We start from the raw sequence: 24,560 nt of genomic DNA, 5'->3' as shown, positions 1-24,560 counted from the left end.
TGGGTCTCCTTGGGGTGGCCACAGCTCCTGAGCAGAGCATCAACTGTGGTGGCTAGAGTCATGGCAGGACAGATATTTAGAAAGTTTCTTCCCCTCTTTCACTGAATTTTTAAAGGAATGAAGCTGAAACTGTAACCAAAGGAAACATTATGCTTCCAGAAAAATCTCAAGGAAAGGTATTACAAGCAACAGTAGTAGTTATTGGATTGGGCTCTACAGGAAAGTGGGGAGAGATCAACCAGTTAGCATGAAAGTTGGAGATAAAGTTCTCCCAGAATATGGAGGCACCAAATTAGTTCCAGATGACAAGGATTATTTCTTATTTAGAGATGGTGACATTCTTGGAAAGTATGTAGACTGAAATAAATCATTATTGAAATGGCATCACATGAAGCTGCCCATTCCAGTGAAGGTGTGAAATCTCTCATCATGTAAATAATAGCCATCTCTCCTTTTATAATAAACAAATGGTAGCCAAAGATTAAAAATAATAAAATAAAGTAAAATTTCCCCTAGACATCATACAAAATTTTTAATAAAGTTCTTTGATTTTTCTTCAGTACTTTTTTTTTGGGGGGGGGCTGCAAAATCTTTGTTTTAATAGAACTTTAACATCATTACTGAGAGTAAATTTTTATAAATATAAAAGGAATAAGGGTTCAACAATGAGTTCTGTTTAATATCTAAGAAGATTACACTTTTTCCCGCAATAGAATGTAGAATGGCTCCTTACTGCCTGTCTGTTAAAAATAATCTATTTTCATTTTTCTGAGACACACCCCAATTTAGTTCCATTCTACTATGGCTCGTCCTATCTTGTCTAGTGCTTCAATCAGAGAAACCATCTCCCAGCCTGCTCTTGGGCCATGTGCCAGTAAGTTTTACACGTGGGTAAAGCGTCTCAGAGAAAGGGAGTGATTTTCTAGCTGTGGGAAGAAAGGCCAGAGCAATGAAAACAACTGAGGTCTGGAACAAAATTAAGTGAGGAGAATGGACATGGAAACACTGGTTGAGGGGGGGGGGGGCGGGGAACAGTTAAATAAGGGAAGAGTTTACTAAATGTAAAAGGAAAGATACACTATTTTTTCTTCTTTGAAATGTTTGGCACAATTAATCTTTGAAATAATATTTTTTAAATAATCTATTTTTTAAATCAGCAAATATTAGACATACTTCAAGCAAGCATTACAAATTAATAATTTAAATTTTAAATTATCTTTTTTTTTTTTTTTTTTTTAGAGCCTATAGTCAGTAGGTATGAGAGGGAACACTTGGACATTGACCATGGCTCCCCTGTCTTTACCCTGGTAGGGCTTGAAAGACCCATTTGCAAGAGGTGAAAGAAGTGAAAGAGAGGGCTAAATCCACTCTTGTTCTCTTGACTTCCCCAAACTGGAAATGCTACAGGGAAAAACAGATTATGCCTGTTAATCTTGGACTGAGCTGTGAATTCACAGGGCTTGCTGAGATTTCATTTGAGAGAGGATAAATGTTTCGTTCACTAAATAAGGCTTAAAGGAAAATGGGAAACACATGAATCTGTATTTTTTTTTTATGTTCCACAAGCCATACTGTTCAATATTAATAGTTGTTTTCACTTGTCTTGATGAGTGCTATTCCTTCAATCTGCCCAGTATATGAAACATTAGCAATTAGAAAGAGCCTTTTTTAACTTTATATATGAGAAAGATCGTTGCCTTTGAAAATTCAAAATTCTAAGCATGTTAATAATGGTGAGTAAAGTTGACGCTGTAGATAGGATGGAGGTAGAATTTACCTGTCCTTTAGGATGGTAGGAACTCTAGTCTGAAAGGAACCCTACAGTAGGGAAATCTGAAAATCATGAGAGTCTTAGAAAGTGTGAGCATGTACAATTGAGGAAGGATGGCATTCTGGCAGGGATTGAGAAGTAGGGGAGTGGTGGGGAGTGAATCTAAGAGGGGTCCAGAGCTTTGAGAATCTTTTTTAATATCTCTATCTCTAAATTGCAAAATGAAATAGAAACATGAACACATTATTTCTCTGCTTCATAAAGTAGCACAACTATAAAAATAAAGTTAGTTAGGTATCTGCTACATTAAAGGGTAAGTTTATCCCATTAATTTTTTTTATATTCTTCTCAGCCTCAGGTTATATTGTCAATAGATGGTCAGAATCTTTATGAGGGGGGAATCTTTTCCAATGTCATTTTATCCAAAGATATCTTTAAATGGTTAAAGATATGACAATATTTCAACTGAAAATTCCCCCTTCTCATGTGAAGTAAGCAATGTTTTATCAAAAACATAAACTCACGGGCGCCTGGGTGGCTCAGTTCGTTAAGCGACTGCCTTCGGCTCAGGTCATGATCCTGGAGTCCTGGGATCGAGTCCCGCATCGGGCTCCCTGCTCAGCGGGGAGTCTGCTTCTCCCTCTGGCCCTTCCCCCTCTCATGCTCTCTGTCTCTCATTCTCTCTCTCTCTCAAATAAATAAATAAAAAATCTTAAGAAAAAAAACATAAACTCACTACAGTTGCTCATATATTTTTCCAGAATGAATGAAATTAACAATGACATTAAAAAGCAGGTGAGAAAGAAACCAATTTCAGAAGGTAGAGAATAGTATATTTGTTCCTATTTCTTGTGAATGAAGCTATCACTGACAGTCAATTTCGGCATGTACTGTCCTGAAGTTTACAAACTGGACAGAAGACTGAAAAAAAACATCAAGCCATGTGGCATAACTTTTAACTGCTGGGAATCAATAAGAGGAGATAGTTCATGCTGGCACATCTCAATCAGAAGAGAAGTGGAAACACAAGGAGTGTGCCAAAGGTAAGCAGCTTTATAAGCAAAGCTCAAGGAGCAGCTCATTCACTAGGCTCAAAGATCTGCCCCTTTGAACAGCTGTTTATTGCAGAACCTGGGGGATTTACACTAGAATTTTTATCACTGAAGAGCAGAGTTATCACACATTTTTAAAATACAGCTTAAGAATCACAGCAAATATTTAAAATTGAGAGAAGTCTCTGAAGTACCACTAAGATGCATGAGTCCTTCTAAATTCAAGTATAGTGCATTCAAGCTTTTTAGCGTACCCAACATGTGTCAGGTATTGGTCTTGGTGTTAAAAATACAAGGATGAATGAAACTAGTCCTTACTCTCAGAAAGGCTTTTTTTCCAAAGGAAAGAAATTCAGGCCACATCAGATCCCAATATGTGTTGGTAAATGGCACATTGGCATTTGGGAGAGGGAAGTCCTATGGGAGGAACACAGAAGAGAGAATCTACTAGATCTAACCAAGAGGAGAGCTTTGAGGGTGACCCCAGTGTGATATTTTGCTACACAAATTGTTTTAATAAAAATGTATGTGTTTTAAGGTATAATGATAATTAAGTATTGTTATGACAAAAACATTCAGAAGATAAGTGGGGGAATCCGATGCCCTTGTTAGAGTGAGATAATGTAAGCTGGTGCATTTGAAGGCTCCTGGTGATCATTCACCCATCTGATTCCTAGACTTCCTGTGGCAGAACTTGAGCCACCCGATCAGGGTGGGTAGATCAGGCTTGGATAGACACTCCCAGAGAGTTTGCCAAACCAAAGCTGCCTGACAAAGACTATCCTACTTTAATTTATTTTAGCCTAGCATTTTATTTATGTATTTATTTTAGGATGGTTGTTCATCGGTGGAATGAAATAACATAGAGGGCTTTGTGATAGTTCAAAGTGGGTGGTTGGAAATACTGCTTCGAGCAATTCAGGAACATCTCTGAGCAGCTTCTGCTACAGTTTCTGCACCCAGGAATAGGATAGGCCAGGAAATTGATGAGGGAGTTAGACTGACAGTGTCAAACACTTCAGAATCAAGATATCCAAGGCAAGGGCATGAGGGACAGGGTGTGGCCTTGGGGACCTGTTTTTCCCCCAGGGCATTTACTGTACCATTCTATTGTGTCTTTTTTTCCCCTCATTTATCTACAGACTCATCTTTTCTTTTCTAGCAGACTTGGGGCCCTCTTCTGATCTGTCTTTTCCCAGCACAAGTATGCAATAGAGGAATCTGATAAGGCAAATAAAGAGCTTCTGTGCCTGATTGGAGCAAAATCTTGCTCACAGTTTGACTAATGCTTAGACACTGCAGGCAAACAGAGCATTCCTATACGCAGTGCACTGGGGATAACCATTCACATAGCTAATAGGTTAGGTTGTGCACTTCTGATCAAATACATATATGTGGCACATAGAACAGATCATAAATCCTGAAGCGCACATTCACAATGATTGAGGAAAAGCAAGAAAAACATTACAAAGTTAAGTGTGGTCTTTGTATTTCTGATCTTTCAATTAATACAAATATATGCAGAATGATATAAAGTGATAGGTTTCTGTTTGCAAATCAGTGAGATACACTGGCCTGAAGTCTAAAAGATGGTGTTCAGATCTTTGCTTCGTCCTTACTAGCCGCCTGACTTCAAGCCACTTACTTCAACAAAGCCTTACTCCACCTGACAACTGGCGATAATATCACTTAGCACACACCCTCACACAGGGTGAGATTCAATAAATCTAGACTATTCTTTTTTCAGTGAGTTGTATGGAGGTGTTTCACTATATGCTTGTGAGAATGAACACACAGTTAGGCCTCAAAGTTTACAAGCAGATTTAGAAAATTAAGACATACACATGAGAAATTTAATAAAAAATATTACATATGCATGTGTGGTTGTGTTTGTGTGTATGAGTATATTAGAGGTAAAGAGATCATGTGGTATACTGTGACCATAAGAATAAAAAAAGACAACGGTGAAATGCAAGGAATACAATGGCAATGGAGAAAAGAACAGTTAAATCTAATACTGAAAAATATGTAGCAGATTTCACAGATTTCTCAGATCTTGTGTGGGGCCTAGAAGATCACGAGTCATCTGATATTTTAGTCCAGATCAGGGTGACCCAAAAATAACACCAAAGCATAATCAGAATTAAAGAATCTTAGTAGCAAAAGGGGTCCATGCATTCCCCAGGGTAAGATCAAGAAGCTATTGAAGGGCACTGTCATGGAAATAGCTGGAAGTCCACATATACGAAGGCACCCTAAGGACAATGATGATTTCTGGTCCCCACCTCAGAGCAGGAATTGGATATAGAAAGGAACAAGCCCAGTTTGGCAATATGGGGGCTGAGCAAAGGGGACAGTATGTGACAATGGTTCTTGCCTTGAAAATCTGAAGATACACCACTGACTGAGCTTATGATGAAACACCTTCTATATTTTTATTACATTCAAGTTTATTTTCCCAAACCAAGTGTTTTTCACACCTATTTTCTTGAAGGATTTGAATACTGTTTCATGGGGGACAACTAATGAACATGTAGTTGGTGTTGAAATCTTCATAAATGTACCAGTATTTATTTATTTTTTTTAAGAGTTTATTTATTTGACAGAGAGAGACACAGTGAGAGCGGGAACACAAGCAGGGGGAGTGGGAGAGGGAGAAGCAGGCTTCCTTCTGAGCCAGGAGCCCGATGTGGGACTCGATCCCAGGACCCTGGGATCATGACCTGACCTGAAGGCAGACGCTTAACGACTGAGCCACCCAGGCGCCCCTGTACCAGTATTTCAAAACAGAGCATTTTTATAATAGATATGATGTTCAAAATATGTCCAGACTCGATGTACCCTAAGTATTTGCCACAGTCAAGAAACCAAAGTATAGCTAATGCATACAAAAGAGAAAACTCTGTCTTCACTTTCAGAAAATGTTTTGTCATTGGTGTTCATTTTTATATGTCTAGCCCTATCATACAAGTATGTATGAGATTATTATCCCAACCCACCCACCAGTCTGTGTAATTTTTGAGCAAGATATTTTATTAGGGAAATGTATGGTATCAACATCACTTTTGTTTATTCCTGGTCCATCTCTCTGGCCTCTGTAGGGTCTCATATCATCTCTGATTAAAATGTACTGTCTTGGAGTGCCTGGGTGGCTCAGTCATTAAGCATCTGCCTTTGGCTCAGGTCATGATCCTAGGGTCCTGGGATCGAGCCCCGCATCGGGCTCCCTGCTCCATGGGAAGCCTACTTCTCCCTATCCCACTCCCCCTGCTTGTGTTCCCTCTCTCACTGTGTCTCTCTCTGTCAAATAAATAAATAAAATCTTTTTTTAAAAAAATGTACTGTCTTGTGGGGCACCTGAGCGGTACAGTTGTTTAAAGCATCCGACTCTTGGTTTCATCTCAGGTCATGATCTCAGGATCTTGAGATCAAGTCCCATCGAGCCCCATGTCCTGCTCCATGCTCAGGGGGGAGTCTGCTTAAGACTTTATCTCCCTCTCCCTATGCCTCTCCACCCTGTGCTCACTCACACTCTCTCTCGAAAAATGAATAAATAAAATCTTGAAAAAATAAAATGTACCGTCTTGAAAGTATAATTTAGATTTCACCTTTGTTTTCCTCTTAGCAACATTTAAATAAGGGAAATAAGAGAGATATTCCTGTTTATATCATAGTTTATCATTTTAAACATCCCTTAATATTTTTTATTAGAATTTATAGTTTTCCATAATATAGATCATACTTCAAAAAAATGTCAGTTCATAGTGTTATTTGGAAATTTTATAAAATATTTCCCCAGATGGAACGTCAGGGACCATAAGTTTAACTCTCTCTATTCACAGATGAAGAAATTGAGGTTGATGGAGGTTATGGAGTTTTACTAGTAGTTAGTTGGCAAAACCCATGTATTCTAAATTAATCTATTAACTAGTCAATAGGTAAATCTGGATAACTTACCAAGCATTTTTCTAGTTTCTCATTTTATTCTCCATGTAATTTTGATTTTTCCACTTTACTGCATTGTCATGGAGCCTCATTTTCCTTATGTTTGATAGCAGAAGTTTGGCCCTGACTTAGAGGAGAACAACAACTAATGAGGATAGACAAAAAGTACAGGCTGTAACTGAAAGGTGGGAAAAGCGCAGCTCAGAGAATTCATGAGGAAACCCTCCCACCCACACACTATCCTACTTGTGTTTGATTCTTTTTGCTTTTGCTACATCATTGCTCAATCATCAGTTTAGTTACATCATTCTCCTTAAAGTAGCATAGAGTTCATTAGCATTTGGGGTCATATTTTTTCCAATCTATATGTTTATCTTTTACATGGATAGAAAAGAGTAACCATAAAACATGCTGTGAGCCATGAAATGATGTTTACATCACATCTTCCTATCATTCCACTCATTGTATATTTTGTTTTCATCTTGTGATGAACACTTCCCTCATTTTGGAATGTTGCTTGGAAAATGATTCATATCCCAAGGCTATGACCAGAGAGTATAAAGGCAAATTTGTTTTCAAAATGCCATTTTTGTGATCTAAACCCCTTATGCTTTCAAATCAGCAAGTTGGGAACATAGAGCCATTCAGGTTCAGTTCACAACAGTCTCCTCAAAGGCTGCATTGTGCACTCTTTTTATGAAACACTTGCCTAGTAATTTTACCTTTTCCAAAGTCATAAGCCACATTAATGTTGTTAAAAACTTCAGTATCATTCCATTGAATTCTCCTCTAACAAAAAAGAAAATGTAGTTTTTCTTGCCTGTCCAGACAGTAATTTAAATTACATAAGAATCACAGTTTCTTAGAGAATGACATAACACATATTTCTTAAATCCATAATATGTGAAGTCTGGAGCACTTGTTAAATAGGATCCTGATTTCTCAGGAAGGTTATTATACATTTACCATTCAACAGTGGTAGGAATCAACTTCATCTTCTTGTGAAATATAAAATAAAACAGGATAATTTTGTATCATTTCTCTAAAATAGATAGTTCTCTAATTATTATATATGAGGACTAATAATCCAATGACTGTTTTCATACTAGTATTTAGCCAGCAAAAAAGCAAAACGTCCTTGATTTAAAGGCTCAACTTGAAATCTTTAGAAAGACTGTGTTTTCTGAACTTGAAAGAAGAAACTAAGAAGATTAATTTTTTAAGTAACTATTAATACTGGTAAATATATTTTTTAGCTACAAAAGGAGAAGTAGAGTAAGGAAGAGATACATGTGTTTAAGAAGGAAAAAACATAGGAATGGAAGTTGTATTCCCTATAAACTCTTTATTCTTTTTTTTTTTATTTTAAAGATTTTATTTATTTATTTGAGAGAGAGAGAATGAGAGAGAGCACATGAGAGAGGGGAGGGTCAGAGGGAGAAGCAGACTCCCCGCCAAGCAGTGAGCCCGATGCGGGACTCGATCCAGGGACTCCAGGATCATGACCTGAGCCGAAGGCAGTCGCTTAACCAACTGAGCCACCCAGGCGCCCGTCTCTTTAATTATTCTTTTTTTTTTTTAATTTATTTATTTGAGACAGAGAGAATGAGAGACAGAGAGCATGAGAGGGAGGAGGGTCAGAGGGAGAAGCAGACTCCCTGCCGAGCAGGGAGCCCGATGCAGGACTCAATCCGGGGACTCCAGGATCATGACCTGAGCCTAAGGCAGTCGCTTAACCAACTGAGCCACTCAGGCGCCCCTCTTTAATTATTCTTAACAGATGCTAAACTGAGAGTAGAATTTCACTTTGGCTAAACTATTTAGTCAATATATATATTGTTATATTGATATATATACATATATATTCACTTGTGCATGATATATATATATGTTTATTTGCTATTTTATTGTGTTTTGCACACACTGTTTTCTTTCTTCTGGGAGTGTGATTTCTACTATAATTGGGGACAGGCATTGGGCTGTGGGTTAGGAATATGGTGCTTTCCACAGGGTCAGTCAAATCCTCTGAAATAGACATGATTATGATATCCAATGGTATGTCATGTGCCATGCCATGTTGCTGTTGAATCTGTCCAGCATAAATCATAAACATATTAAAATTAATATAAGATGTACTGCCTTTTCAGCCTGATATGTTTGAATCTCAATTCACCTTTCCATAAGCTATGCAGCTGATATTTAAGAATCATATTTACCATGATGTATTATCATTAAAATAAGGATATTACATTCTACATTAAAAGGTTGCTGCAGATAGGAAATAATGTAATAATGTATGTAACACTGACTAGCACAGTATCAAAAACAGCTACTTTCCTTCTATTTTGTGGAAATGATTCTAAAATATGCCTATTAACTGCTGCATTAAGATTTTATTTCTTATAGATTTATTTTTAGTCTATCTATTATAGATTTAAGGTTCTGTTGATTTTATACATCTACCCAAGAGTTAATTATTTCCAAAGTTTTGGAGATTTACTATACTTCTCGAGAACTATGTTGCTACTGAGAAAATCAGTTCTCTCTTTTACAAACTGGCTCACCCTTGCACACTTTTATTTAGTTTTTTAAAAAATGATCATTTTTCATATGGACATAAGACAAAATTTGAGAAACCAGTGACCTGATATGGCTGTGTCTGGATGACATCTAAATCAGACACTGCTACTGAACATGTGTTCAAAATTATCACAAACTAAAGCTTTTATGGGTCTTCCATTTGTACATTTGTTGCTTGTATGTTTTTTAAAAAGGCACAATTTCTTGTTTGAATACAGTCTGGGATGCAATAAATGTTTTGATACTTTAAGCATACTAAATCCATTTAGCTTTTTCAACATCTAAATGTCTGTTTTTCCCAGTTTTATATTGATTTAGAAGCCTCTAATAATGTGTCTGAAATCTGAGAAAACAAAACAATAAACCATTTCATTTTGTTATTCTCTGTAAATGTCATTATTCATAAATGTCAAGATAAAATTGCTTTGAGTGTTAGGCAATTTGACATGTCACATATCATTGACATCACAAAATAATAGCACGAGTCACATTTGAAGATACCTAAGCACACCTTTTTTATATGTGGAACTAAGAGCAAAGATAAAGCTATTTATTTTTTTGGCAAGAGAGTATGTTATGAAAAGTGATATACAGCATCTTTAACAAAAGGATACGTTGGATTTCAAATGTCACATCCTTTCGTTTCTATCCCTCTACCAAACATAGACATTGTGAAATTACATTCAGGGTAGGACATCACATATTCCTTGTGACTTCAGTGTGTTTGTTTAACCATTTTTATTATAAAACGATAAAAGAGCTTATAGCAGATACATTGTCTTCAGATGGAAAGTTTTGGAGCGTATTTTAAAACAGAGAGGTAGAAAATATTTCACTTGTGCATGATATAAATATGAATAAAGTAATAAAAATATACCTGAAACAAACAACTATATTATTCTGTTTATTATGGACAGAACTGTGTTCTCCCCAAATCCATACGCTGAAATTGTAACCCTCAAACCCATTGTGTTTGGAGGCGGGGTCTTTAAAAAGGGAATTAAAGTTAAATGAATTTAAATAAGGTAGAGCCCTAATCTTTGGACTGGTGTCATTTTAAGAAAAGGAGAGATACCACGGAGATGCAACAGAGGAAAGACCATGTGAAGACACAGCAAGGTGGCCATTGATAAGCCAAAGATAGTGGGTCCTGGGAAACCAAACCCGCCAGCACCTTGATATGGATTTCCAGCTTCCAGAACTGTGAGAAAATAAATGTGTTGTTTAAGTCAACCAGTCCATGATATTTTGTTTTGGCAGCCCTAGCACACTAATACACTATTTAACTTTCTTCAATATTTAAATATTTTAGCTGGGATTAACCCCTTTATTTTAAAAAAATTGCATTATAACCACTGATTTTTAACTAAAACAAATGAAAATTTTGCTTGAAAATAAGTTCATATCAGCTGAATTAATGTCTTTGGATTAGCAACATTTATTGAATGCCAAATATGTTTCAGACATTGTAATGGATTCTAGAAACACCAAGATTAATTAAGCACAATCCCTGTCATCAAGGCACATATGGTCCAATGGAGGATACTGACAAACATTCCATTAATTTTGTCCAATGCTGCAGCCAGGAATCAGGGTTGGGAACCATAGCTTGAATCTAAACTTTATTCATAGGTAATGTTAAGAAACATCTGATGAACTGATAAGCAGTCTATATTAGCCACTTCTTCCCAGCCCACCAAATCCTAACAGAAACTGGTCCTAACAAAAAATGGATACATGTGTGTTCTCAGAACAAAGTCTTTTTCTTTTGTCAGCAACATCAGGGTACCTCCCAAGGCCTATTTCATGCTCTTACTATGGATTTGTTGCAGAAGTAAGACATCTGCTAGAATGGCATGTTGCCTTCTGCTCTGTCTTCTGGAGTGAGCCTTTATGACTAAGAACAGATCAGACTCTCAGACTAGAGAAATATTTTGGAATAAGTCATAAAAATAATCTGCATTTCCACCCCACCAACTAACAATTTATTCCTTGCTAATATTACTTCCAGGTATCTCTCATGCCTACTGGATACACCAGCCAGTATTGAAAACACAGCTTGCAATCCCAGAGAATTTCCACTTCCTGAAGTCAAGTCTGTTGTTGATTATATTATTCACTCTTTGCTTCCTAGCAGTTGTGTGTGTAGGGCTCAGGGTGTGGGGGTGGAGGGTGAGTGTGTGAGTGTGTGTGTGTGTGTAAGAGAGAGATACTTTCTTTACATTTTTTGGAATAAGTGCCTTAGGGACATTTTGAATAGCAATTTTTAGGCTCTATAAAGCCTACAACTGCCCTTAAAAAAGAAATTAATTAGAGTTAAGAAAATCAAAGACACTAGTTCCATATATCACCCCGCCACTGGAATGCTAGCACCACATTTCCCTTTCTTGGTTGCATGCTGGGTGTTAGACACGAGACCCACATTGAGAGCTCAGTAAGAAACAAAGATGTGTATGTATCCAAGCAACAAATGGCAGCCTGAGGAAACCGGAGGTGAAACTGCTGTTCTCTTGAGTTACTGAGTTTTCCAGCGTTACAAAGATCCTTCATTTAAGTCATAGTCTGCACTTCATTCTTGTTTGCAAAAACCCCAGAAAGAAAAAGAAAAGTAGCTTTCCTTTGGCTTTGATGATATAGGTCACATACTACATTTGAGAAATATTCCCTTTGGTCCTCACAGGAATTAGGAGAGGTTACCTATGCCTTTCAAAAGAGCACTTATTTTAAGGCTACAAAGGAATAAAATCACCAAAGATTGCTAGGATGAAAGATTTAGAAGTGATAATGCCCAACTTCCCACATTTGGTTGTGAGCTAATAGCCTTCATTGATATAGGGAATATAAGTACAACAAAAGGTTTGGAATGAAGAATAACTCAGCTTACGTTAGTATTTCAGATGCCTGGGAAAGCAAATTTGAGAACTTTCGCATACTAGTGGATAGACAGAACTAAGGACAGGTAAGTGGACTGTAGTTAGAGAATCAGAAGTCTGTGTAGAAGTCATAATTGCCCTTCTATATGCACTGTAGAATGGAATACATCTCCAACCAGGTAACACTGTGTGTAGAAAGAGAAAAAAAAATAGCTTACAAGAGAATCCTGGGTTATAGTAAAAATAAACATAACCAAGGCCATAGGGTTGGGGTGGAAGGCCTAGAGGTGGAAAGGAGTAAAAAAAAAAAAAAAAAAAAAAAAAAAGCTCACAAGAGAGAATGATGTTAAACCAATCATTGGAAATGAGGATTTCAAGGAGGAAATTATCCACCAATTCACCTGTTGCAGAATATAATGTCCGCTAATAAATGAAAAAGGTCTGTTGGATATCGGAATGAAAATGTAACCATGCTGCAGGGCTGAATAATGCAAAATGCACTGTCAGAAAGGTTTAGATTTAAAGCCTGGTTTGATAGTTTATAGCTCTGTGACCATGAACAAGTTATTTCTTTTAAACCTGAATTTCTCTGCCTATAAAATGGGGATAATACTCTTACCTTCTTTTTAAAGTTAAATAATTAATGTAAAGAACTTGAAGAATATCAACTTTTATCTATCCCATAGACTGTTATCAAACATCTCACAAAAGAAACATACAGAATACGTAATAAGACAGTGGGATGAATCTATAAGCTACTTCCATTTCATTGCCAAAAATGAGGTGGAGCTTGGATCCGGAATTGCTTGAATCCTACTACCCACTTTCATTTTCTTTTCTTCTAAAATGAAATGAAACACAGAAGCTTTCAATTCAGGACAAGATGAGCCAACTACTTTTGAATTTTTAAATCTAATCCTGATGAACATCTAGAGAAGAATTTCCCCTCTCTCTTTCTTCTTCCTTCCTCCCTCCCTTCTTCCTTCCCTCCTTCCCTCTCTCTTTCTCTCTTTAGTCCTGTCCCCTCTCTTTCTCTGACAATTTAGTGATTTTTCCTTTTTGCTAAGGCAAAAATGACTCTAGAGTGACATATGAAACATCCAAGATGGCTAAAGAAACTAACTTTCCTTTTCAGTTGTCTCCTTCTCCATCTCTTGCTCTTTTTCTGACTCGTTTTTTTCTCACTTTCTCCAATACAGTTCCTTCTCTTGCCCATTTTCTTTCCCACTGTCTTCTTCCTCTCTCCATCTTTCCTTTAGAAAGTCAAAAAATATACTGAAGTGTTCCATTAGGAATTCAGTAAATCTAACAAAGAGTGTTTTCAAACCTCACCTTTTAATTGAGGGGTGACTGTTAGTGTGTTACTTTTGTCAGTGATGCCAAGATAGGAACAGGGCTGCCTGGAGTCATGGGATGCTCAAAATGAAATTAGAAGAGTCTTGGGATGAATCCTCTAGGCTTACAGAATCTCTCTTGTTCATATGACAAAATTAAGCATGGAATATCTCCAAAGGAATGTCTAAAACATCCTTTGTTCTTCAAACCCACTGCAAATAAAATCCTTTGTTAAATTCTTTCCATTTAGTCTGTTGCTGTATTCTTTAGTAAATCTTTCAGTCTTTCAAACAAGAATAAACCATGTTTGATCAAAGGTAGCTTCTTATCTCTGAGATTTTAGACCCTTAAGGGTCTAGTTTTAGAACTTAGAAAAAGTAATGCTATCAATACTGTTTAACCAATTATAAATTCAATGTCTTGACATTTTGTGAAACTCATATAATGAGAGTGATAGAATATGACCTGTCACTGTGCAATTACATAATTTTTCAACTGGTGCTATTTTTGGACACACAGATTAATTAAACAAAAAAATGTGTGCCATTTATTTCAAGTTTCTGATACTTCAAAAGAAATTTTACAAAAATGGCATGATTCATATTTTAAAATGAAATTTTGTGGGCTAACTGAAATTTTTCAAAGATACAGCTTTTATAAAGATTTAGGAGATATTTTTTTTAAGATTTTATTTATTCATTTGAGAGAGAGAGAGAGACAGAAAGAGCACAAGCAGGGGGAGAGGCAGAAGGAGAAGGAGAAGCAGACTCCCTGCTGAGCTGGAAGCCCGACATGGGGCTCAATCCCAGGACCTGGAGATCATGACCTGAGCCAAAGGCAGACCCTTAACCATCTGAGCCACCCAGGTGCCCCAAGATTTAGGAGAGATTTTTAAGAAAAATGAAATTTTGCATGGATTGCCAACCCCAATTTGAGAAATGAAATCATTGATATGTAGCTCTGACTAAAGAGGGGAGAAGATGCATGGTGATCTCTGTTCCACCATCCCTCTATCATGAACTCCATCATGGAGACCTCCTCCATCTTCTCCCTGAGACGATGCACAGTTGTGAACATATGTTAGAAAAATCGAGGCAATGGAGATATTCCTGAACATATTTTGAATTATTTTTCAAACTTCAACATTTTGATTACAGATCACCATTTAGGGTTTTGAGTTGTTCATAAAAATATGAAATATCCTAATCATTTATCCTTCATATGTATTTTATCACAGACCCCTTTTATGTGTACTGTGTGCCTCTTACTCCAGCTGGGCCTCTCATTAATGTAACTGCCTGATTAATAACGATTTTCTAACTTTCATTTCTGAATTTTTATGTTATATTGTTGTATCACACAATCTAATGTTCTTTGTCTACAGAAATTCATTCCTTATTTTCTTTCCTTCCTTCTCTCTTTCTTTCCTTCCTTTCTTCTTCTCAGAAGGCACAATTAGCTTTTGTTTACCAAAAGATGTTATGTAACTTGCAAGTAAGGACGGTGTTTGATTTTCCTCTGATTTCTGAGTTAGAGTTTTTAGTATAGCTTATGCAACTTCTTAAGAACAAATAAACACAAAACAGCGACAACAAAAAACAAGGTGGCTTATGACTTTACTTTTAAATAGAGGCACATTCAAAGAAAGGGTTGCCTGACTCCCCCAAATTATTTGAAACAAAATTTTATCTAAGTCTAAGAAAATGGTAAGTAGAGATTTAATTCCTTGTATGCATTTAAAAACAAAAAACAAACCTCTAAACCCCTTCCTCCATCTCTGCTGCCAAGTAAGAGCAGAGACTAGAGTGAGGCAAGAGGCAAGACTTTAGGTACAAAATTTAAGTAGTCATTAAAAATCTCAATAATAAACACAAATCCTATTTATTTCAATCCAGGCTTGAAAAATCAAAGTTAGTGCAAAAAATCCATGATGAACAAAATATTGAAATTTTATGTAAGGACAGGATCCAACCTTACATTTGCACAACTCACTTCCCTTATAGGACCCTCAACCTGGCCCTGTTTGTTGCTCCCAATCCCTCCCTCACACATACTGGTGACAGTCACTCTCAATTTTTACTCTTTTTTTTTTTTAAGCTTTTTTTTTTTTTTATTCATGTGACAGAGAGAGAGAGAGGGAACACGAGCAGGGGAGAGAGGCGGAGGGAGAGGGAGAAGCAGACTCCTCGCCAAGCCAGGAGCCCGACATGGGGCTTGATCCCAGGACCCTGAGATCATGCCCTGAGCCGAAGGCAGACACTCAACCATCTGAGCCACCCAGGCGCCCCCTCAATTTTTACTCTTGACGCACACGAAGCTACAAATCTCTCTCTCTCTCTCTCTCACACACACACACACACACGCCACTTGTCCCTCTATTCCACATTATTTTTACCCTCCTTTCTTTAACTAACATTAGTTGTTTTGTCCTCTTGGGTTTCTCTATTTTTCAGTGTCCCCTTATTAAATCTATTATGCACAATAAAGGTGGGCCCAATGATTGACCCAATGAGAAAGACTCTTCTGTCCTTAGACAAATTGTGTTTAGACTTAATGAAGGGAGGAATGTTATATACAGTAATCTACTGATAATGGCAAATACACTTATATTCATAAAGATGCATCCAGTTTGTCAGCACTTACACATATGGGACTTGGGTGCTCCTTCCCTGTGACTAACGTAAGGAGTATATTATTACTATCCCTTTTTGCAGATGAGAAAATAGTTGCAGAGAGGTGAATGACCTATTCAAGTCCACAAAAAGTTTCTGTGCTTAGTGGATAAGTTGTGTGACCCAATTCTTTATTCACTGTTTTTTATTTAAAATTTGGTATTTGAAGAAAAAATTAGAATTTGAACTCCCAATTGTAGAACTATAATTCATGTGAATGCTTACTGTGTGTTGTGAGAAATTTGAAATGGAATAAGCTAGGTATATATGCTACCATAAAACAGCAACTATTCTGACTCTGCCAAATAAAACAAAAGTATACGACAGGCTTGTGTCTGTGTTTCCAACCAGTTTTAACAACAATGATGGTATGTGCTGTCAAAAAAACCCCAAAAAACCAAAAAAAAAAAAAACCAACCATCCAAAAATAGTTTTCTTGCCTTTGGGGTTGATTTGTCTGTCAAAATGATGAACCAATTGTGCAAGGAGAATCAGCATTTAGGGGGGCTATCTTTTTTTACCTGTCACAGCAGCCTATCCTGCCAAAGTGTAAGCTGATAAAAATGCCAGAAGTCTTCCCTTATCAGCCAACTCTAGTCCTGATTTTAAAGAAGAAAAACTAAGTGCAGACCAAGATGCTCAGGAAGTAATATTGATGATAAACATCCTCAAAATAGTGGAAGCAATAACTTTGCAAGCTATATCTACTTTGCCACAAACTCCTATCTTTAAAATAAAAGAAAATCACACTGCTGATGGTTATTAATTATTCATTTCTTCATATATTCTTCCATATGTCATACCAAACTCCATACCAAAGTACTCAGGTAAGAATTCAAGCTGCAGCCATTAAGGAAAAGGGTCATACCCTTCTGGAATGCTCAAAAAAAAATGTATCAAATTATTTTCTAAAATAGCCCAAAGCAGCTCAAGTAGTTTCAGAATGCTTCAGGCATTCTTAAATTCCTAACTGACAAGTGTTAGGAAATTTAGCTGTAATCATATCTTTCTCATTCAAAAAAAGTTAATAATTGCAAAAAATAGACACTAGCTTCTCCTATTTGCACATTTTAAAATGGAGAACAAAGTATACAATACCCTCCAGATAATATTTATCTTTGACAAAAACTGTTAAATAGTGCTGACTAGAGAAAACTAACAAAATGGATTTCTTCAGACAGTTCTGAGTCTAGAAGGCATAACCTTTAACAATAGCACCTGGGAAAAGAACTGCACTAGTAATTATACTGGGGTGAAAATGATCATTCTTCTGTGCAGATTTATGAAAAAAAGGGTCCATATTAATTCACTGAGAATCAAGAAAAGATGGTTTAATGCTGTTTATTACACCTGAATCATTTGATAAAACTGGAACTCATACTAACATGTAGTAAATCACTCTAGATAAATATTGTTGAATACAATTTGGCATATTTTCCACATTTGCTGACAGCCAAGGGCCTGAGTGTGGTGCATTAGTAGACACTATTAATAGCAAGACTTGGAAACACAATAGTGAATGGCAGTAAGAGGTTTTTTCTACTTCATACTTTGGGTGAATAGGATGTTAAAGATCTCCTATCTCTTCTGATCCAAGAATATTTCTGAGAGACAATCATTCACATTTAGCACGAACAACTAACAGCAAACAAAGACCTCACTATCTGGTTGTTCCATTACTTTTAAGCTACCATTCTTTTTTGTCCCCCACTATTTTGAGTCAAAATCTGCCATCTTTTAAGTTCTTCCCATTGTTCTTAAGTCTGTCTTATGGGACACTTCTGAATAATTTTTGTGCTTTTCCAAAATAGCAGGTTATCAAAATCAGGAAGCTTGTATCTGCTCTCTTCTATGGTTTCTAATCTCACTATTTAAATATCTCCAATTTCCTCAATTGTTGTATTCATAACATACAAATTAGCCATCTAAACTCCATCTCAACTCCCAAATTTCTTTCTAAGATGTTTTCAAGCTAGTGAAACACCCAGATCATAGGAATTCAAATATATTGACACAATAATAGATTTTGTTTCGAAACTAATACAGAGAACTGAGCTTCTGACAGTCGGAACCTCCTGCCAGAGGCTTTCCTATCTCAGTCAATGGCAACTTTACTTTTGCTGTTGTGTCCTTTCTTTCCCTATCTCAATCTCTTTCTCTCTCTCCCCAAATTTAATATAGTAAGGAATTTTTCCCATATTCAAAATGTATTCAAATTTTGGCCACCTCTCACCTCCCCCATTGCTCTAGCATGGTCCATGACATCATTGCTTGCCTGGATTATTGTAAATAGCCTCTTACGTAGGCTGCCCACCTCCTCCCTTGTCATGTATCACAGCATGATATTCTCCAGCACGTGGATCCTGTTAAGACATGTGTAGGCTCATAGCACTGCAGTTCTTGCCCTTTTCTCATAGAGGATGTGCTCCCTTTTCCTCCAATGTAACCTCTCATGTTCTACAGCTTGCCCTTCCTCTCACTCTGATCTAGCCCCACCAATCTCCTTGCTATGTTTGAAAAGGACAGGCACATTATCATCTGAAAGCAGGATTCCTCAAAATCAACATTACTGATCAGGTATTTGGGCTGGATAATTCTTTGTCACAGGGGACTGTTCTGTATACCACTGGTGTCTACTAACTAGACGCCAGAATAAAGCCCTGCCCCAAGTTCTGACAACCAAAATTACATCCAAACACTGATAAATGTCCCAGAGGGTCAGAGTAATTTCTAGTTGAAAGCCACTATCTTAGGGCCTTGGTATTTGTGTTTCTTCTTCCTAGAAGAGTATTTAATATTTTAAGTATTCTCATTTTCTTCTGAACTTTACCCAAATATCCAGGTATTTTTGTTGTTTTGTTTCCTTTTAACTTTCCTGGCCACAATAACTAATATCTAACATAAACTCTTATTTTATATTTTTTATTTTTTTTCAAATTTATCCAAAGCTAATGTATTTTTAAAGACTTTTTTTGGAGCAGTATTAGGTTCACAGCAAAACTGAAGGGAAGGTACAGAGATTTCACATATACCCCTTTCCCCCACACATCCACAGCCTCCCTATCAACATCCCACAGCAGAGTGGTACTTTTGTTACAATTTATGAACCTACACTGACACATCACTAACACCCAAAGTCCAAAATTTATATTCAGGTTCATTCTTGGTGTAAAAGCTATAGGTTTGGACAGATGTATATATATATCTACAATTACAATATGATACACAGTAGTTTCTCTGCCTCAGAAATCATCTGTGTTCTACCTATTCATCCTTCCCTCCCTCTTAGTCCCTTACAACCACTGATCTTCTTAGTGTCTCCATGTCTCCATATTTTTTTTTTAATTTTCAAATGTTATATACTTAGAATTATATAGTACATCACTTTTTCAGATTGGCTTCTTTCATTTAGTAGTGTGCTTTTAAGGTTCTTCCATGTTTTTTCAAGACTTCATAGCTCATTTCCATTTAAAATTGATAATATCCCACAGTCTGGATGTACCACAGTTTATTTATCCATTCACCTACTAAAGGACAAGTTTGCTCCCAAGTTTTGGCATTTGAATAAAGCTACTATAAACCCCATGTACAGGTTTTTGCATAAAAATAAGTTTTGAATTCCTTGGATAAATATTAAGGAGCATAACTACAGGATCACAAGGTAAGAGTATGTTTAGAGGGCGCATGATCCTGGAGTCCTGGGATCGAGTCCCACATCGGGCTCCCTGCTCAGCGGGGAGTCTGCTTCTCCCTCTGACCCTTCCCCCTCTCATGCTCTCTCTCTCTCTATCTCATTCTCTCAAATAAGTAAATAAAAAATCTTTAAAAAAATTGGGGCGCCTGAGTGGCTCAGTCGTTAAGCGTCTGCCTTCGGCTCAGGTCATGATCCCAGGGTTCTTGGGATCAAGCCCCACATCGGGCTCCCTGCTCTGCAGGAAGCCTGCTTCTCCCTCTCCCACTCCCCCTGCTTGTGTTCCTGCTCTTGCTATGTCTCTCTCTGTCAAATAAATAAATAAAATCTTTAAAAAAAAATCTTAAAAAAAAAAGAGTATGTTTAGATTTGTAAGAAAATACCAAACTCTTCTCAAAATGGCTGTGATATTTTGCCTTCCCACCAGAAATGTATGAAAATTCCCATTGCTCTACATCCGTGCCAGCATTTGATGTTTTCAGTGTTCTGGACTTGAGCCATTTAAAAGGTGTGTGGTAATATCTCATTATTGCTTTAATTTGCATTTCCCTGATGACGTATGATATGAAGCATCTTCTCATGTTTATTTGCCATCTGTATGCCATCTCTGGTGAGATGTCTCTTAAGGTTTTTGGCCCATTTTTAAATTGTTTATTGTTGAGTTTTAGGTGTTCTTTTCATTTTGGAATATCAGTCCTTTAGCACATGTGTCATTTTCAAATAAGCTCCCCACTCCCGGTCTGTGATTTGTCTTCTGATTCTCTTCACATGAATCTTGCAGAGCAAGAAGTTTTCAATTTTAATTTAATTTAATGTTAATGAAGTCTATCTCATCTATTTTTATCATGGACTGTGCCTTTGGTGTTGGACCTAGAGTCATCACCATACTCAAGGTCAGCTAGGTTTCTCCTATGCTGTCTTTTAGGAATTTCATAATTTTGCATTTCACATTTAGGTCTGTGATCCTATATTTTTATTTTTATAACACATGGAAGGGCAGTGTTTAGATTCATTTCTTTTTTTTTTTAAAGATTTTATTTATTTATTTGAGAGAGAGAGAATGAGAGAGAGCACAGGAGAGGGGGGAGGGTCAGAGGGAGAAGCAGACTCCCTGCCGAGCAGGGAGCCCGATGCAGGACTCGATCCAGGGACTCCAGGATCATGACCTGAGCCGAAGGCAGTCGCTTAACCAACTGAGCCACCCAGGCGCCCCTAGATTCATTTCTTAGATGTGGATTGTTCCAGCACCATTTGTTGAAGAAACCATTTTGCCCCATTGTATTGTCCTTGCTCCTCTATCAAAGATCAGTTGATGATATTTGTATGGGTCTAGTTCTGGACCCTCTACTCTGTTCCATTGGCCTATTTGTCTACTCTTTCACCAATGCCACACTGTATTGTTTACTGTAGCTTCTTAGTAAGTCTTGAAGTTGGATAACATCAGCCCTCCAACTTGTTCTCCCTCAATATTGTGTTGGCTATTCTGGATCTGTTGTTTCTCCATATAAACTTTAGAATCTGTTGGTCAATATTCACAAACTAATTTGCTCAGAAGGGGAAAAAATAATGAAGTCTAATAGACTTCATTCATTTTAGGGAATAATAAAAGACTATAATGCTGAAAATTAATGCATATTCTGAATGACAGCTGATATCAGGAAAGTAGTCCCTGAGTGGGATGCCTGAGGCTTCAGATCTTTGGTTAAGCCAAAAAAATACTGAGAGCACTTAAGTGGGCAGCTCATTCTGAGGAGCAAAACCAATGACTCTTTTATTGGAACATGATTCCCACAGTTTATTCTATCCTTCACAGTAGCAGAGGAAGAAGGACTAAAGGGATTGAGATGCAAAAACAACACCCCCCCCCACCAAACATGTAAATCAATAGCAGATGAGGAACATAGACCCAAAAATATTTCACTAAAGCAAAACAAAACTCTAGCCAAATGCATTACTTGGCATTTGAACAAAATAATAAAAATATAGCCTTACAGAAGGCCATTGGTCAGATTGCTATGACTAATGAACCAGGAATAAGGAAAGGAACAGTTCACAGAACTATTTAATTATTCAAAAAGGTTATGAATTAACCAGCAGAGAGATACTTAAATGCTTAAATTGACTCCACTACCAGCCTGAAATTGTAAAACTATATACATGTAGTTTCTTATCTCTTCTCTTCCCAAAGACATTGATCACAAGCTTATGCCCACCATTTCGAGGAAATCAAAAAGAACTGGGAAATGGCACTACTTCACTTATAACATCATTTTACACACATCCTTTGTGTATTATACTGTTTTCTAGGTCTGTACCAACCTAATAGAACAACCTGAGTTTGGCATATATATTATATTTCTCTCAATCTGTCTATCTGTATCTGATTGTTATCTTTTTAGTAAATGGGATTGGCATACATACCATGCTGTACCTACTTTCATGATAGAATATGTCACCAGTTGCTTTTTATGTCAATACATTTAGTTCTAATTTTTACACAGTCTGCATGTAATTCCATTATAAAAATATTTAATAAAATTAATAAAACCTCTATTCAATGTTTAGCATAAACACTCTGCAATGAATATTATTTTCATGTATGTTAGTGTATTGTTTCATTATTATTTAGAATATATTTCAAGATGGCATATATTGTTTGTTTTTATTGTCAGATACTTCTTCAAAATAGGTTGTATAAATTATCTCATTAACACATTAATAGCATGTATTCCCCACCTTTTGGGCTCTTTCAAAATTTGATAATTTTCCCTATACTATAGTGAAACAAGTCTTTTTTCTTTTGCATTTATGTTACTATTTAAGAGACAGCATATTTTACCTTTGAAAATTATTTCTCTTTAATTCTGACTTTTCATGTCCTTTTCTTTTTTTGTAGTTTTAATAGTTTCTTTAAAAATTGATATATATCAACCTTTGGGGAAGATGGCAGTGTAGGAGGACCCTAAGCTTACCTTGTCCCACAGATATAACCAGATAACATCCATGTCAGAGTAAATGACCCAGAAGACAACCCAAAGACTTGCAGAACAGACCCTCTACAGCTAAATGTAAAGAAGAGGCCACATCCAACGGGGTAGGAAGGGCAGAGATGTGGTCAGGAGACAGATGGACTTGTGGGATGGTCTACAGCAGGGAGAGACACCCTGAGCATGGGGAGAGGAAATGATCAGACCCTCACAACAAGCACCCCAGGCACTAGAACCCACAAGAAAATCAGAGCGGCATAATAGGTTCCTGGCTGGAACCTCTCCAAAGTGGTGCCAAAAGCCTGGCAGGGTACAAGCAGCCCCAACAGGGACCAGCACCATTCCACACTGCCTCATGTCCTGAGGAGAGAGCAAGATAACCACACACACCAGTCCAACTGAGGCCCAAGTAGTGGGCTGGAGGCAGCCATCTGGTCTCACTACAGGTCCCATACAGCAATAAAAGCTTCTCAGAGGTCAACAGAGAGAAAGCGCCCAGCAGTTTGCTGCAATTGCATCTATGGCAAATGCCTGGTTTGACTCAATTCAAGTCCAAGGCAGCCACAGACTACCCCACTAACAACACAGGGACCAAACCTGCCCACAACAGGCAAAGCGAGACATCACAGACAATTAGACTGAAGGCAAAAGTGGCTCAGCCACAAGGCACAAGCAATACACATAGAGGATATCCCTGCAGCACCAGGGTCTGATAAATAGGGGACGCTGCACTGCTTTGTAGGGCCACGACTTTCAAGAGCAAGAGACACAGCTGTCTTTCCTAACACACAGGAACAGACAGAGAATGAGACAAAATGAAGGAACAAGACAAAATCACAGAAAGAGAGCTAAACACAATGGGGATAAGTAATATGTGTGATAGAGAGTTAAAGGTAATGGTCATAAAGATACTCACTGGACTTGAGAAAGGAGTAGAGGACCTCAGTGAGACGCTTAAGAAAGAGACAGAAAACATAAAATAGAACCAATCATAGATGAAGAACACAATAACTGAAATTAAAAATAAACTAGTGGGATAAATACTGGATTACAGGAAGCAGAAGAACAGATTAGTGATCTGGAGAACAGAGCAAGAGAAAGCAATTATGCTGAACAGGAGAGAAAAATCTTATAATAAAAATGAAAATACACCATCAAGCACAATAATATTCGCATTATAGGGATCTCAGAGGGAGAAGAGAGAGAAAAGGGGGTAGAAAAATTATTTGAAGAAATAATAGCAAAAAACATCCCAGATTTAAGGAAGGAAACAGAAATTCAGATCCAGGAGGCCCAGAGAACCACCAACAAAATCAACTCACAGAGATCCACACCAAGACACAGCAATTAAATTAGCAAAAAGTAGTGATAAAATGAGAATTTAAAAGCAGCAAGAGAAATGAAAACAGTTACATACAAAAGAAACCTCATAAGGTTATCAGCTGATTTTTAGCAGAAATCTGACAGGGCAAAAGGGAGTGACATGATATATTCAAAGTGCTGAAAGGAAAACCCCTGCAGTGAAGAATACTCTATCCAGCAAGGCTATCATTCACAATACAAGGAGAGAGAAAGAGTTTCCCAGACAAACAAAATTTAAAGGAATTCATGACCACTAAACCAGCCCTACAATAAATGTTAAAGGGGACTCTTT

The 24,560-nt window shown here is 37.2% G+C and overlaps 1 protein-coding gene and 1 pseudogene across 1 annotated transcript in view; one reads left to right on the top strand and one right to left on the bottom strand.

The window, feature by feature from the left end:
• CDH19 (cadherin 19) overlaps window positions 1–24,560 on the bottom strand; it is a 241,456-nt gene that overhangs the window by 165,376 nt on the left and 51,520 nt on the right. The gene's annotated exons all lie outside the window — the stretch shown is intronic.
• On the top strand, window positions 61–361 carry LOC129046175 (10 kDa heat shock protein, mitochondrial-like; annotated as a pseudogene).

Source organism: Mirounga angustirostris, unplaced genomic scaffold (genome assembly GCF_029215605.1).
Source record: "Mirounga angustirostris isolate CCGP_5_RB_7025 unplaced genomic scaffold, mMirAng1.0.hap1 SCAF_14, whole genome shotgun sequence".
Taxonomy (NCBI): domain Eukaryota; kingdom Metazoa; phylum Chordata; class Mammalia; order Carnivora; family Phocidae; genus Mirounga; species Mirounga angustirostris.
This window is presented reverse-complemented; position numbering and strand designations above follow the sequence as displayed.